Below are 12,594 nucleotides of genomic sequence, written 5' to 3' on the forward strand. Positions count from 1 at the left end.
GTGTACTGAAGTGTGATCAATAGAGCCCTGTTAAGTTGAGATTTTTCATACCACATAGAGACGGTTTTCTCAGCCTAGGGCCAGGTATACACTAGAAAAGGTTGGTCCCCGATAAGGCCAAACTGACAAAACCTCCTCAGGTAGACACAGCATATACCAGCAAAAACTGTTTTTTCTAGTAGAGCATATACCAGTTGCTAGAGCAAAATAAACTACACTGGCAAAAGCGCTTTTATGCCAGCATAACTGCATCTATACCGGGGCTTCTGTTGGAAGCATGCATTCGATGAAGTGAGCTGCAGCTCACGAAACTCATGCTCAAATAAATTGGTTAGTCTCTAAGGTGCCACAAGTCCTCCTGTTCTCTTTGTGAATACAGACTAACACGGCTGCTACTCTGAAAAAAAAAAATAGTGACGGTACAGTACCAGCAAAAGCTTCTAGCATAGACCCGGCCTGGAAAGTGACCACTATGTATGATGTGCTTGCTCATGATTTCAGACAGACAAGGCTGCCCTCTGCTGCATGGACTAGAGAAGTGCTTCAGTTTCAATTCGTCCAGTGGTCCCCAAACCGGCATCTGTGAACACTGGTGGTTTGTGAAGCCCTTTCTGCTAGTCCAGGGAGAGCGGACTGGTCATGCTGCGGTGGTTTTCCTCCCTTCCAGCTAAAAGAGAAAAAATCTTGGGTAGAAGAAGATGAAATGAAGATCAACAGCGCACAGTCTGATTAACGTTTTTTCATGAAGGACAAAACACTTCTCACACATTGTGCAGATAAAAATACATCAATCCTTTCATTTTCAGTGTAAGCAACTGCTGTAGTTGCCACCGGGTAGTTAGGTGATTGCAGATGGTATGGACGTGTCCATGAGACAGTCTCTATTAAGGTATGGAGCTGCACCGGCATTAGCAACAGTGGGAAATTTGGGGGGCGATAATCTAGTGTAGACAAAGCCTAAAAAGCTGGAGCATCATTTTTCAATCACTGTTCTGACACAGTTTGGCCCTTGGTCACAATCACCAGGCAAACTGTGTTAGAAACTCATTTGTACATAAATGAGTATAAACAATCTCCAAAGGCGATGTGGCCCTCACTGATAAATCTCATAGCATTTTCTTAGGCCTTAATTCAGCAAAGCATGTGCTTAAGTCTCACTGACTTCAATGGGAATTAAGCATGGGCTGAAGATGAGGTATATGTCTGAGTAGGCTTGACCGCCGTGGGACCGCAGACAGAAACAAATGCCACAAAGTAACCTCACAAGAGAGTTTCTGATAGTTTGCTATTCCAATAGTAAAACAGGAGTCAAATGCAAATTGTCACTTCAATTCTACCTTCAGAGCTATTTTATCTGTTGCTAATAGATCAGTCAATAAAGGAGTTTACAGTTTCCCTGCATGCCATCCTCTGTCCCTATATCAGGCTGCTCACGCACAGCACCAGTCACATCTCAGAGATCGCACTACCACATGACATTAAGGAGCTACTCGTATTTCCATTTACTTTAATGGGATTTTTGCCATTGACTTCAATCTGAGCAACAGAAGTCACGCAGATACAGCAGGTGGAATCTATGTAAGGCAGTAACACCCGTCGATATCTACAGCATTATTATGAATGCTAGGTTTCAGAGTAGTAGCCGTGTTAGTCTGTATCCGCAAAAAGAACAGGAACTATGGTGTCACAAGTCCTCCTGTTCTTATTATGAATGCTGGTAACAATGTCCTAGCAGTCTGAACTTCACAGTTGTCAGCCCAAAGTGGTTACAGGGACATGGAATTGTCAGTGGGAACAGCATGTACCACTCAGAGCCTTAAGCTCCAAACCATGTGTTCCTACTACTTGAGCAAGCAATTATCTTCGTTAGCAGGAGAAATATCTTATATACAATATATACAACTATTTCAGCAGCTCTGACAGTCCTTCCAAAAGGGGGCAGCAGTACACATTAGCAAGTATACTGTATGCTTTCCAGCAGGGTGTGGATGGATTATAGTTTTTATTCCATGACCTATTCATAGACTAATAGATTTTAAGGCCAGAAGGGATTATTATGATCATCTGGTCTGATCTCTTGCGTAATACAGGGCATAGAATTCCACCCAGTAGTTTTTCCATCAGACCTCTACCTTCTGGTTGAGTTAACAAAGGATCTAACACATCCCTAGGTAATTCCATTGGTTAATTACCCTCTCTGTAAAAAAAAAATTGCCCTTTAGTTCCTGCCTGAAATTGTCTAGCTTCAGCTTTCACCCATTCAATCTTGTTACGTCTTTATCTGCTAGATTAAAGAGCCCTGTAACAGGTTGTGCTACTCACTGGTCAGACACCTCCTTGGGGCTTATGTGGGGATTAGCACTCAACCAGTCTGACACCCCTTCCTTCAGTTGCTCACCCCATGCTCTCTCTGGACTCTGGTTACTCCCTGTTTCTGGCTTGGGCTTCTGGCCAGGTCATGTAGTTTTCCCATTTTAGGGTATCAAAGTCCCACTGGACGAACCTTCTCAGGCAGTCTTCAAATCCACTGTCCTGACTGTGCAACTTCCCCAGTGACTGGTAGGGGAACTTGGGCCCATTGAGTACTACAGGTGCCAGCCAGGGGACCCCTTTCCAGTTTGTCAACATCTTTTTAAAAGCGGGACACCAGAACAGAACATAGTATTTCAGTAATGGTTTCACTCAGGTTGTATACAAAGGTAATACCACTTCCCCACTCCTCCTTGATATTCCCCTGCTCATACAGCCAAAGACTGTGTTAACTCTCTTAGCTACTGCATCACACTTTAAAGGCATACAAGGTAATAATCTTTTTCTTCATTCATTATCATTGCTTAATCTTGGATGAACCAGACACACCCTTCCCACTGCTTTAGGATGGAAAGGTGAAATTCATTTGTGTGCAGAGAGCTACCACATGTCTATGCATCACTTATGTCCCATTTAAACCAGCAGGCCTTGCCCTGGCTCTGTTCACAGGGGTGAATTTCACCAGGAATGAGGAAAGAATTCCTTTAAAAACATCCTTCCATTCTGGCCATCATGATCCAGATCAATTTAACAACTCTGTCTCCACTGCATTAGGTAAAGATTATGAAGCAAAACTAATTGATCTTCAATATCAGATGCTTTTGACAGAATGGTGAAGATCATTACTGTATCTAAATCCCTGTCTTTTATACAATGAATATTATAATGCTAAAGTTGTAGAGAGGCCAGGAAAGAGACAGAGTAGAAATTAGGAGCCCTTTTTTCATTTATAATTTGTTTAAAATTCTTGCTGGGTTTTCCAACATTGTCAGAAGTATTGGAATTAATTAAACTGGCCTGTAGTAAAATACCTGATAAGCATCTTCTCCTCTGTAGAGAGGGTAAATGCATGTCATTTTCCAATTAACTCTTCCTCTAAGCCATTATGTTGATCAAATAAGTGAATAAGTGAAAGGAATGTAAATTCTAGAGAGAGCTAATTTAATTCATCCAAAGATTATGGTTCTACTTCAATAAACACTTACAGTAGGCTAATGTCTTATTTAGAACTGTAGTGTGACAAATAAATACAACTTGAATAATCAAACAAGGAGGAGTTGTGTGTGGAGAGAAAAGTTTCTTGGGACCTTGCTTTTAGATTGTAAATTATAGTAATAGAGGTCTAGTTAGTGAGTTTGTATTTTACAGGCCAGTATGTAGGACAGGCTAGATGTGTAGCCTAGCTTGGGAAGTGAGACAGAGAAATGGTGTTTTGGGTCAGTTCTGAGGACAGTTACCTTACAGGGTAATTCCAGACTTTCTGACATTTAGGGTTTGTGGAAGCACAGCATTCTAACAAGCTGACTTTCATATGTTTGATTTTAACTCCAGCTGTGGGCTAGATTATCCCTAGCCCTTACAAGACCACAGAGGTGGGGAGGAGGGGAGTAAGGAGCCTTTCCACCTTACATGACCAAAGTAATGGATGCTTAGAATTGAGGTCCCTGAGCTCTGAGGAGTACATGGGATGCAAAGAAGCTGCTCCTTGCTTGGGAGCAATTCTCCCAAAAGGCGATGGGGAGTAGACCTATGGATCTGTTCCATATGCACTGGCTAGAAGAGCTAGCAGGCCTCATGCAGGAGGGAGTGTGCAGCACCCTTTAAATCCCAAAGGGACCACTGTGATCATCTATTTTGACCTCATATTTACCCCAGGCCACAGAACTTCCCCAAAATGAATCCTAGAGAAGATCTGCTAGAAAAACAGCCCATCTTGATTTAAAAATTATCAGTGAAGCAGAATTCACCATGACTCCTGATAAATTGCTCCAACGGTTAATTACTCGCACTGGTAAAAATTACCCCTTATTTCCAGTCTGAATTTGTCTCGCTTCAACTTCCAGCCATTGGATCATGCTAAACTTTCTCTGCTAGATTGAAGAGCCCATTATTAAATATTTGTTCCTTAGGTAAGTGCTGATAGATTGTAATCAAGTCACCCCTTAACCTTCTCTTTGTTAAAATAAGTACTGGTAGATTAAGCTCCTTGAGTTTAGCACTGTAACTCTTATTTTTTAATCCTTTAATCATTCTCGTGGCTCTTCTCTATACCCGCTGCAATTTCTCAACATCCTCCTTGTATTGTGGACACCAGAACTAGACACAGGATTCCAGCAATGGCTGCACCAGTGTCAAATACAGAGGTAAAATAACCTCTCTACTTATATTTGAGATTCCCTTTTATGCATCCAAGGATTATATTGGCAGCTCATGTTAGCTGATTATCCATCAGACACCCCAAATCTTTTTCAGTCACCAATTTCCCGAGTCCCCCATCATCTAAGTATGGCCTATGTTCTTTGTTCCTAGGTGTATACATGCATTTACATTTAGCCGTATTAAAACACATATGATTTGCTTGCGCCCAGTTTACCAAATGATCCAGCTGGTTCATTAGGGAATTTCACTAACCACTACACTTCTGAACACAAGGTACTGCCTCTCTGTTTTGTGCAGGGCCCCATCCCATAGGTGTGCTCCCAGGGGGCCTCTGAGGATACCTACCGGATCAGTCTCCACAGATAGGTGATGGAACATCTTGAGGACCCCATCAGGGTTTAAATACTGAAAAGCTTGGAGGCATCAGGACTTAGAAGGCTTTATGAAGCCATCTGGTAGCAATTTAGGTCCCTAAAGGGTTAGGTGGCAGCTAAACTGGGGTTTGGAGGATCTAAATTTTGAAGTTAGGCATCTAAATCCCTTTGTAGATCTATCCCTTAGTTTCTAAATTAGTTTTGTTAAAATTAATACAGTTTTCTCACGTAGACAAGACCTTAGGAGAATTAAAGTTTGTCTCAGGTTGTGTAACAACATAGCCAGGGAAACATAGGATATTCTGGGGTGATTCGGGATATTCAGGGTGAATGGTTATTTAAATGATAACAGACTTTAAGCAAAAAGGAATGGTTGTTCACAGCACAGCAGGAGAGTGGCCACTGGGTGAGAATATACTAGACAGCATCTAGGTGCTGATTGTCTATTCACTTACACCATTTAGATATGAGCAAATAAACTACAGCAAACTAAGGACACTTTACTTCTTAATGAGAGTGTCCATACAGAGGTTTAATGCACTTTAATTAAGGCACTTTTACTTCACAACTTAAGTTATTTCATCTTGACTTTCCTGAGCAGCCCCATGTAGTCACACCCTGAGTATTGTCTGCAGCCTCCACTAGTGGAGAAATAACAAGGAGTTTGGTGGCACCTTAAAGACTAACAGATTTATTTGGGCATAAATCTGTTAGTCTTTAAGGTGCCACCAGAGTCCTCGTTGTTTTTGTGGATACAGACTAACACGGTGACCCCTCTGATACTGGAGAAATGTAAACATACCCCTATTGTTCCTTCCACTTTTTTGGGGGGGGGGTCATGACCCTTGTTTATTCTCTGATTAGTGAAGATCAGGTGTTACACATCCTCATGATCATTTAGACACAATATCAGTCTTCTAACCAAATAGTCTTATTCAATTAGCACAGCTGAAATAGATTTCTTTCCATTAGCAGTTGTTGAATCACAATCCGCCTTTACTTCTGAATGAGACCATCCACACAGGGATTTAATTCACTTTAATCTAATGCACTTTCATTTCATTTTCACTTTTCTGAATTTTCACTTGTCTCCCCCTAGACAAACCCTCAGCATTTTGCCCATGGTATTGTCTAACCCCTTTCAGAGATGGGTTATACAAATGCCTGAATCCTGTTCACCCTCCAAACACCATGGTGGTTGTTACTTCCTGTGAAGTTGCACTGGTGATGAATTATGGGTCCTAGTTTTCCTATCATAGATGAAGCCTGGAGGAAAGATTTTGCTGACATGGGGGTGAGGCCTGGTTTACACTTAAAATGTAGGTCAATAGAGCTATGCCACTCAGTTACATGAACAATCCACACTCCTGAGCACTGTGGCTATGCATCCTGATCCCTAGTGTAGATGCAGCTAGGTCAAAAGAATGCTTCTGCTAGCCTCGATACGGTATTTCGGGGAGGTAGTGGTGACCCTACCCACGGAGAAACCCCATCCCCTTCCACTGGCATAGGCTGCGGTGACACTATAGGCCGGTCTACACTATGGGACTAAGTCGACCTCAGTTACGCAACTCCCGCTACATGAATAACATAGCTGGAGTCAATGTACCTTAAGCTGACTTATTGCAGTGTCTACACCATGCTGGGTCGATGGGAGAAACTCTCCTGTCGACTTACCTTATGCTTCTCATTCTGGTGGAGTATCAGAGTCGATGGGAGGGTGATCGGTGGTCAATTTAGCGGGTCTAAGACCCACTAAACTGACCCCTGGTGGATCGATCGCCACGCATCGATCTCCTGATAAGTCAAGACAAGCCCTGTGTGACTACGTTCACATAGCTATGGCTGTAAACTAAGCCAGCATAGCAGTATAGTGTAGACATACCCTGTGTCACACTAAACTAGAGGTGCCAAACAAAGGTACTCTTAATTTGCTCATGCAGTTGCTGCAGTTTTGCACACAAATCAGATAATTGCAAAGAGTTCATTTAAAAAAGGCAGAAAAGCAGTGGTTCTGGAAGTGCCTCTCCATCATTTCTTCCCAGTGAGGTTTGCTGAATGCAACAGATATTTACTAACTAAACCCCCAATCCAGCCAAGCACTTCAACACAATTAACTCTGAGGCCACAAGTAGTCCTATAGACTTCAGTGGGATTATTTATGTGCTTAAATTTAAGCACACACTTAAGTGCTTTACTGGATGGAGGCCTGAAAGATTAATTATTATAAAAGGGGCTGTCTTCTATCTTTGATCCTTATGCAAACTCCTATTGTCATCAGTGAAGGTTCCCCTGAATATAGAGAGTAGTGTAGGGCCCAAACTTTTTTAGGCCTGATTCACAGACTGTAAATTCAACATTTCATTTGTCCCTCTTCACAGAATGAGTTTAACACCCCTGCTGTAAACCCTGCTACCGCATGGAATGGGAAGATAAACAGCCCTGCCAAAAGGGGATCTGAGGTAACAAAATACAGACACAGTTTACTTATAGGAGGCACATTTTGTGAGGGAAAGAAATCAAATCCTTGAAACAGGAGGGATGTGTCTGGAAACAGTTATTCAAATACTCTCCTAAGAAACTCATTTTGTGGGATCAGGACAATTAAAATTCCCTTTCCCATCCCCCACCACCATCTGTTCCAAGGCTCAAACAATTATTATGGGTCCAGCTCTCCAGTTACTTTTTACCAAGTGTAATAACCTCTTTTCTAGCCAGTCTGATGTCAAAACTGGCAATAAATGTAACAAGAGAAGCCCTTGTTCTGCCTTCTTAAAGCGTATTAAAGGTTTTAAATTGAAATAAAAATGAAGCCTAAACTAAAACTTGGCAGATATGGCTGCAAACTGGTAACCATCTTGGATATAATAGAGATGAGCCACTGCAAAGTTCAGAACTGGATCTGAACTTTGCCTGAGTTTGGCTGTGTTTGAAGCAAGGTTTTGGTTTGGCCCATTATAAAGCTAGGAGCCAGTTAGGAAGTTTGGATCTAGACTTTGCCGAAGTTTGGAGGTGTTGGTATGCATATCTGACTTCACTATAGGCCCAACCGAACTCCCTAGTGAGCCCCATTGGAGTTTTGCCATTGATTTAAATAGGAGCAGATTTTAACAGGTTTTTTGGGGAGGGAGAACAGTATCCTTATAGGGTGTGCACTTCTGGGGGCACATGGCCAAACCCTGAACAGTCAATAGTTAATAGTTATGGACATTTTTGAAGAGACTTTCATCTAAGGATCTGAAAGCACTTGTATAAAAAACACTGGTGAATTTAGGTGTACACCCCCTGGGATGTAGTTAAGTATTATTATTCCATGGATGAAATCCTTGTTTTATTGAAGTCAATAGGCGTTTTGCCCTTGATTTCAGTGGGACTAGGATGTCACCCCATGAGATCTTTCGTCCTATTAAATAGTTCACAGAATGAAATGGTTGGAGAACTACTGTCCTAAACAGTGCAATCATACTGTTCATCACCTGGCCCAAGTTCCTTAAGTTCCTTCAGAACTCTTGGTTGGTAGCCCTGGTGACTTGTTCCTCTCCTCTTCTGACAATTCAGTTTGTAACAGTGCTTTGCTTTTATTTCATCTAAAGCATAGCACTGGGGTGGTAGGCATCTCTCCAATATCCTCTGTAGTGAAGACTGATACAAACAAATTATTTAGCTTCTCAGTAAAGATGTTATCTTCCTCAATGGCTCTCTCCACCCTAGCACTCCTATGGATTCACCAATTTTCTGGCATACATTAAAAATGTGTCTTTTTCGTTTTCATCTGTTTCTCTTTGCCTTCCTCATTTCCATGTTACCCTCTACTGTTTATGTTTTCTATTGGCTTCACTGGGGTTGTTGGATTACCATTTCCTGAAAAATGCCTATTCAAATAACCTCTTGAAACTTATCCCTTAATCATACTGGGTTTTATTTCCCGGCTTCTTTTTTGGTTTAAGGGTTGTGTTTGCCTTCAATGACTCTGTTATGGAATGGTTAAGAATAACAATTTTACTTTCCTTAATATTGAGTTTAGAGCCCATTACAGCAACTTCCACATTTTTTTTTTAAATCTCCCTTTCCAACATTTAGTATCACAGTCTACATTTTCTTCCCACAGGATGTCAAACATACTTACTTTGTGGTCACTATTATTTAGTGACTCAACTACAGCTACTTCTTGAATCCATGCTTGTGCGTAACTTAGAACTATGTTGAGAATAGCCTCTACTCAATTCTAGAACTAGCTGTTCCAAGAAACCATCGTTTAAGATGCTGAGAAATTGTTCCTCTAAACTGTATCCTGTTGTGTCAATTGCCTAGTCTGTATGCAAGTAACTGAACTGATACGTTACTTAGTTACCTCTTTCATCTATCTCAAAAGTGTGATCCAAAGCCTGCTGAAATCACTGGTAGTCTTGCTATGGCCTTCAATAAGCTTTGGATCAAGTCCTCAATAGCTTTTTCCTGATAAGGAGACTGGTACAACATTTCTACTCCCCTACTACAACATTTCTATTCATATGACTATGAATTTGTATCCATACAAAGTCTACGGTATGGTCCTCTCCACTAAGAAATGTTACTGAATTAAATTATACGAAACACATCAACTCCCATGAGTAACAGTGTCTTGACTGTATTCAGACATTCACAATTTCATCAAAGCAGCTAAAGGAAGTATCGAATTTTACACACAATACCCTCTCAAAATGAAAAAATTCTAACAACAGAACTGATTATTTCACTCCAAACCACCAAAATTGCAAAATTAGTGTATCATCTTAATAGTTAATCCAAATACTAAACTAAAAGCTGAACAATGCTCTCCCTACCTGCATTTTGTTTTAGGAAAAGAAAAGTGCTACCTAACATTAGAGTAAGCAAATCTGAAATTTTATTTATTAAAAAGGGACTTTCAAAATATTTTTATTTTAATCATAGCTATTTCAGTTAGCATACAAAGTGTGTGTTCAATTTAATTTATACATCACTTGTCTCAGCCATAATTTATTTTGCCCTATATAAATTCTCAGTCGTGACTTAAACAGAACCACAAGGCATAAAATATCAATGCTACCTACAGTGGTCTAGACAGCCCAAACTCCATATGCAAAAATTAGTGTGAATTTGTAGCAGTCTAAGCAAATACAAGATTTGGTCAACAAAATCGAAGGAAAGCCTGGACTTTCTGGTCTGCTAAAGTTACTGGACAGATTCTGCCTCTTATATCTTATATCGAGTGCTTCCCAACCTCTGGTATAAAGAGGGATCACATCAGGGGCAGAAGAAGATATGGCAGAGCTGAGATCCACTACGCTCAATCCTCTGCTGGCAGTAAGGAATGTTACATCAGCAGCAACAACAGCATCAATTAGAAGAGGACACCTCTCCTACTGTATCTTATTGGGAAGCTCTGAATCAGGGTGCTGCAACCCAGCTCCTTTCAGCAAGCCCTCAGATACAGTGAAGAACCAGAGCCTTAATATTTAGTCTCGCAGGTTACCTTTCTTGAACTGCAACAAATTCAAATGAGCTTTAAGTCGATTATTCTGTACTCCTAAATGAAAATCCTATCTTCAGGAGTGGGGGGAAAAAAGATACAGAATATATAGCATTAAAAATAATAACCATAAATGATGCTCTTTGGTTCTCTTTTATAACCAAACTCATTAAGGCTGATGCATCTACCATGCACTGGTGTGTGTTTCAAAGGACATATTAGCTATAAACCCCCCCCAACAAACTACCCTGGACTGTTGGATTCTGCTTTTCAGGGTAGTGCAATGAAATAACCCCAGAACATGGATTTAAGAGGAATATTTGCCTGAGCAGTAACTCTCATTGTCCTAATTTGGCATAAAAGAAATACTATTATTTTAGTGGCCTTCAATTGCATTCAACTAACTTAGACCATGGAACTGGTTCTTACACTGTAAAAATGCACTCTTGTTTTTCATGCAACTTGACCAGCAAAATAATTGTATAGTGAACCCAGAAATAATCTTGAGAGTGAATGAATGGAGTGGGAGGGTGCCTTGCAGAGTCTGTAAGCTCCAGTGCTGTCCAAGAGTCACCAGCGTGAGAACGAGCCATTAAATAAAGAGATGAAAAATCTAGGAAAATGCGGCAATGGGCTGGCTCTATATAATCAGCTATTCAATTGCTTTTACTAGTTAAATGTTTTGCAACACATGCTTTTATAAGGTGCTGATCACCACAAGTTGCTAAAGTTTCATTTAAAAGAGACAAGTTTAAAAGTGCAGGGGTATGATTCTCATTTATGCCCATTAAGATTCTAACACAAAATCATTTGTAACAATATTGTTTTCTCAAGATTAAGAAGATGTATGGTTACAAGAAGAGGAAGGGAGAATTCAAAAGACTGGGCAATGGTTTGAGTCAATAGAAAATTACCAGTTATTTTCAGAGACCTATATAGAATGAGATAGTAGTCACTGTTCAGATTCCAGAGAACAGGCATCTACATAAAATACCCATGAAACTGGCACTCTAGTTGGCAGTCACACCAGTGAAACCAAGTAGATCAAAAAATCTTATTTCTGGTTGTGGTCCCTTCTACAAACAGGGATAAAGGACATTGGCAGGGTAGTGTATCTGTGGTGTGGATAAAGCATTTCAAATTTTCAGTGTAATCAAACACATATAGTATGGTTTGGTGTTTGAAGAGGGGGAAGGTTGTAAAAAGACTGAAACAGGTAATTTTTATAATGAATTACTATACTGTAGAAAGCAACACTAACAAATTTGCAGTAACAGCCATGTCGTATATGTTTTTAAAAAGAATTACATAAGCGTCATTCTCTTTAGGAAAAATGTTTCTTCCTGTCTCTACCATCCATGCCCTTGCACAAGTGAAGCTGGAATGTAGGTCTCCTAAACATGAAATCGTACTTTAATGACAACTTTCCTCCAACCCACACAACTCAGTCTCATTTATGTTTTGAAACAAGAAGCCCTCTTTGCTATGGTTTCTACAGGTAGATAGGGGATGGAAAAGTAGTTATACCCACACCTCAATAAACTACACTGTGTGTGTGTAATGGACCCGCTCCTGCTCCCATTGAAGTCAACAGAAAAACAAAGTAAATACATAACTTTAAAAAATTCTCTTAGTTATAATAAATAATCTTAGGTGTTCTTTCTACAAGCAGAAAAAACCCACAAAAAATCTTTCTAACAGTAAGTAGAGCATTTCATCAGGGAGGTAGGATTTTTAAGTTGACAATGTCCTTTTGCTAAACTAGGTAGGGAAATGTTTTCTTTTTTAATAACATCTTTGACGGGAGAATCTTTTTTTGAAGTGACTATGCGCTCTTTGTAGTGCTGATTGCCTGTCTTGTTGTCAAGCAAATCTCTGCTTAAAAACTACCAGAGGGTGAATTCTGCAAATCCATAGAATTTACTCATGTTTGAAAGGTGGATGAGCTTCACAAAGAACCACACTCATAGAATTCTTCAGTAAACCTAGCAATTGTACTCCTTCAGGAATATGTTAATTTTTTTTTAAAATCACACAATT

This window comes from Lepidochelys kempii, chromosome 3 (assembly GCF_965140285.1).
Source record: "Lepidochelys kempii isolate rLepKem1 chromosome 3, rLepKem1.hap1, whole genome shotgun sequence".
NCBI lineage: Eukaryota > Metazoa > Chordata > Testudines > Cheloniidae > Lepidochelys > Lepidochelys kempii.